The 5254-nt window shown below is 39.0% G+C and overlaps 1 long non-coding RNA gene across 1 annotated transcript; it reads left to right on the top strand.

Annotated features, from left to right (window-relative positions):
- Positions 1 to 275: 275 nt before the first annotated feature.
- LOC124399076 lies at positions 276 to 2653 on the top strand. The gene is made up of 3 exons (XR_006928164.1): positions 276 to 322; positions 423 to 509; positions 2558 to 2653. It is a non-coding gene; the product is annotated as an uncharacterized LOC124399076 (long non-coding RNA).
- The last annotated feature ends 2601 nt before the right edge of the window (positions 2654 to 5254 follow it).

Raw genomic sequence — 5254 nt, 5'->3', positions numbered from 1 at the left:
CTACAGGGAGAGAGTGAAGAATAACACGGCCTTATTGAAGTGTGGAGGTGGATACCTCTGTGTGTGTGTGTGTGTGTGTGTGTGTGTGTGTGTGTGTGTGTGTGTGTGTGTGTGTGTGTGGTGGGTATCTTTCTACATGCCATCTTTTGTAAATCCATTTGTACTGATGCAGGTGAGGTGAGGAGGACTGGTCAGTGTGAAATTTCATCCCAAAGGTGTTCAATAGGGTTTATAGCAGGAGATCTTCCACATCTTCCACCCCATGGAAAGCAGATCTTGATGGAGCTGCTCTGTGCACAGGGACATTGTCATGCTGGAACAGGTTTGGATCTCCTAGATCTCTGACCATCATATTAAAGGAGGTGAAAAAGCTGTAGTTGTTATCCCCATAAGGTTCCAACTTGAAATGTCGTTGGTTAAAGCTGCAGGTTCTTCGGCTCTGGCAACACGTGATGTGACGGCTGAGATCTGATTGGAGAACAGATACTCGGAGCAGCTCGACTTAAAACGTAAGTCAGTGATTCTGATTACTTTAGGTCAGCAGAGAATGCTTGTATGTGTGTGTGTGTGTGTGTGTGTGTGTGTGTGTGTGTGTGTGTGTTGTGTGTGTGTGTGTTTGTGTGTGTGTGAGATAGTCATGACCCAAAGCTCACCCACCCAGCTGACTTTCTATAGGTCAAAGGTCAACAGGCAGCTCTCACCTGTCTGCTTCTATGCAATAGTGAAAACCAGACACTTTCGCTCTTGTGTGTGTGTGTGTGTGTGTGTGTGTGTGTGTGTGTGTGTGTGTGGTTGCTATTCGACACCAACCTGCTGTCCGCTGTCAAAGGAAGGATTTTATTGCTTTTGCATCTGTGTGTACACGCATAGGTGTGTGTGTGTGTGTGTGTGTGTGTGTGTGTGTGTGTGTGTGTGTGTGTGTGTGTGTGTGGGTAGGTGGTGGAGGCTTAACCTGTGATGTCACAACACTGTTGACAAACACACACACACACACACACACACACACACACACACACACACACACACACTCTGACTTTCATTAACACATAATTAGCCTGTCTGTTGTGTGTGTGTGTGTGTGTGTGTGTGTGTGTGTGTGTGTGTGTGTGTGTGTAAGAGAGAGAATCCAGCAGCACTAGTGTAAACCTAATAATGGTGTCCTTTACAAACACACACACACACACACACACACACACACACACATAAGTGTATGGGGGTTGGGGGTGGGGGTTTGTGTGTAGTGGTGGAGGCTTAACCTGTTACGTCACAACACTGCTGACGAACACACACACACACATTAGGACTTTCATTACCACATAATTAACCTGTCTGGTGTGTGTGTGTGTGTGTGTGTGTGTGTGTGTGTGTGTGTGTAAGAGAGAGTCCAGTAGCTCTAGTCTAAGCCTACTAATGGTGTCCTTTACCAATACACACACACACACACACACACACAGGTTGTTTTGTGTTTTATTCCTCTTACACCACAAAGGTCATGTGATCACGGCACAGAGAGTCTGCAAGCGTTATTACTGTAATCTGTGCGCATGTGTGTTTACCTGCCATTGCATAATCGCACAATGATGAGTCAGCACAGAGCCTGGGCTTTACATACACACACACACACACACACACACACACACACACACACACACACACACACACACACATGCAGTGTTATTTGCATAACTGTTTGCATTTTTAATGTCATAAATAATTTGTATAGAATGAGAGATTGTCTCAGACATGTTGCTGTCTGGATTAGGCTAACACACACACACACACACACACACACACACACACACACACACACACACACACACACACACACACTTGTGTAAGCTGGGGAGTGTGTGGCTGATCCCAGCTTCCAGTAATTATTATTGTTTATAAACCATGAACTTTTAGTCATTGAGGCGGAACCCCTCTATGTGTGTGTGTGTGTGTGTGTGTGTGTGTGTGTGTGTGTGTGTGTGTGTGTGTGTGTGTTGGTTTATGTGTGTAATAATCTGAAGCCCAACTTCCACTCACTGACAGTTTTTTCACGTTTATTTATTGATGCTAGCTGTAACACTGTGTAAACGCGAGCTAACAGACGATTGGCTAACTTCATTTTGATTAACAGGAGGAATTTACTATGTCGGATCGTGAGTGTTCATTGCGGTTCATGCGTTTGTTGTTATTTGGATGACTGTTTACAGGAGCAAACAAACAAACAAATAAACAAGTAAATAAAAAAGTCCAGAATTGTTGTTAATAAATCAATCAAATATCTATTAATAAACAAATAATTTCAAAGAATAAATTAAAGGAGTTTGTGTAGAGTGGAGCCGGATGCATTGTAATGAAGTACAGGATTGTTATAAATAAATAAAATTAGTAAATTAAATCAAAAAACTTTTTTTCCTTTGTCTTCTTCTTTGAAGTATTTAATTATTCATTATTGAGCCACATTTATGTTTATATAATATATATTTTAGTAAATATGTAAATTAATAAATACATTTATTAATTAATTGTATGTTTGTTGTTATTCTTTTTTTTGTTTTTGTTTTTTTAGCTACGCTGTTCATTATTTGTGGAATTGTATAGTGATTTATTATTTTAAACTGTGGTTGGTAATTGATGTGTTTTTATTGTTTGTAAAGTGTCCTTGAGTGTCAATGAAGGCACCCATAAATAAAATGTATTATTATGATTATGATTATTATTATTATTATTATTATTATTATTATTATTATTATTATTATTATTATTATTTATTAATTTAAAAGAAAAAAAAATCTGTTTAAAAAATGAAACTAAGGGAAAGTGGAGCTGGTTGCAGTGTCATGAAGTCCAGGATTATTATACCAAAGATTTACATACATTTGCATAATTTTCCCATTCTGCAGAGAGATAGAGATAAAAAGCGGTAAAGAGAATGATAAAAAGAGAAAGAGAGAAAGTAGGGAGGGTCGGGGCACTTACTCTACAGTGAGAGTAATTAGTGTATGAACTCACACGTATTCAATTAATTTTCAAAGTAAATATAACACACACACACACACACACACACACACACACACACACACACATGCACACACACACACACTCACACACATGCTCAAAGGAGTCACCTGGTCTAGACTCCTAACACAGCAGAAGACAACAATTACAATGACATCACATTTGGTCTGTAGCCTAATGTGTGTAAGTGTGTGTGTGTGTGTGTGTGTGTGTGTGTGTGTGTGTGTGTGTGTGTTTACACAAGTGTGGTCTTTCTATTGCTTTTTTGGTTTCTGTGTGTGGAAAGTTCACCATGGGCCACCACAAATTGTTCTGTTACACACAAATACACAGTGTTTATGTGGTGTGTGTGTGTGTGTGTGTGTGTGTGTGTGTGTGTGTGTGTGTGTGTGTAGGGATGCAGCAGAACGTTTGTGTGATGTCATCACTGGGGAGGGCAGGTGTGTAATTGGAGAGAGAGAAAGTGGGGATAAAGAAAGATAGAGGTTAGATGGAGAAGATGTAATTCGAGAAGAGACAAGAAAAGAGAGAGAGAGAGAGAGAGAGAGAGAGAGAGAGAGAGAGAGAGAAAGAAACAGCAAAAAAAGAACAAAGATTCATGACAGAGAGAAAATCACTCACAGAAAGAAGGATTTGGGGAAAAGAAGAAAAAATATTACACTGATTGAGAAGGAAAAAATTAGATAGATAGAAAAAAATACAATGAAATAAAATAAAAAATTAAGCAGAACGTAATATCCCTAAAACAACAGGGAAGGTTTGTTTGTAATATTTTTTTCTGTTTGGTAATGTTTTTTCATTTATTATATATAATAAGAAATAAAAGAACAATAAATATTTTTATTTAGGTTTTTTGTATAATAATTGCAATAAAACTAAATATCATAATAATATAATATTAAAATACAACAAAATTCAGCAAAAAATTGGAAATTCTTAAAAGCTATAATGGAAAAACAAACAAACAAATAAAAAATTTTGGATATAAAAGTCTACACATGATTATAATTTTTTTTTCATTATTTAACAACAATAACAACATAAATGTTAGATTTGTTTTCTTTAATCTGATCTTCAAACAAACAGAAATCCAGAGAAAAAAGATATATTTAATAATTGTGAATATATTCTGATTGTATAAGTCTTCACCGCCTCACAACAAATATTTTGTGGATAAATCTCTATTAACTTTACAGCTAGACGTTGGAATTCCCACTCTTCTTTGCAAAATAGTTAAAGTTCCTTCAGATTATAAAGAGATCTCATGTGTAAAGCTCTTTTTAAATTATTCTATAGGTTTTTTGATAAGTGAAATTTCTCTTTAACGTCAAGTTTTTGAAAGAGGACAGAAGTGCCATATTTTGTGGCAAAATATCTTGGTACTTGGAGCGTTTCTTTTTTTTTGCCGCTGGCCACATTGAAAAGAAGCAGCCCCAAAGCATAATGCTACCCCCACCATGCTTCCTAGAATACTGTAATGTATTGGTTTTGCAAGAAATAACCAGATAATTATTATAATTACCACTAGGATGACCAGATAATGACCAGTCTTTACAGACATCTTCAACATCTCCCTAAGCAGCAACATTGTTCCTACGTGCCTCAAGACGACGATCATCGTCCCTGTGCCGAAGAAGTCTACTGTCTCCTGCCTCAGTGTCTATTGTCCCATCACGCTCACACCTATCATGATAAAGAGCTTGGAGAGGCTCATCATGAGGCACATCAAGACACAGCTTTCACCCTCACTGGGCCCCATGCGTGCCGTCTCCACAACCCTTTTTAGCTCAGCATTTAACACAATCATCCCTCAGCACTTGATTGAGAAGCTGAGCCTACTGGGCCTGAATACCTCCCTCTGCAACTGGATCCTGGACTTCCTGACTGGGAGACCTCAGTCAGTCCGGATCGGGATCAGCACCACCACACTGAGCACTGGGGACCCTCAGGGCTGTGTGCTCAGCCCACTGCTGTTCACTTTGCTGACTCACAAATGTGTAGCAATGCACAGCTCAAACCACATCATCAAGTTAGCCGATGACGTGACCGTGGTGGGTCTCATCAGCAAGAACGATGAGTCAGCATACAGAAAGGAGATGGAACAATTAACAGCCTGGTGTGGAAACAACAACCTGTCTCTGAACGTCGACAAAACCAAAGAGATGGTTGTGGACTTCAGGAGAGCACAAAGCGGCCATTCTTCCTCAGTGGAGATCGTCAAGAGCACCAAATTCCTTGGTGTTCACTT

The sequence above is a fragment of the Silurus meridionalis genome, chromosome 16 (assembly GCF_014805685.1).
Source record: "Silurus meridionalis isolate SWU-2019-XX chromosome 16, ASM1480568v1, whole genome shotgun sequence".
Classification (NCBI taxonomy): domain Eukaryota; kingdom Metazoa; phylum Chordata; class Actinopteri; order Siluriformes; family Siluridae; genus Silurus; species Silurus meridionalis.
Note: the sequence above shows the minus strand (reverse complement) of the source record. Positions and strands in the feature narration are given on the sequence as shown.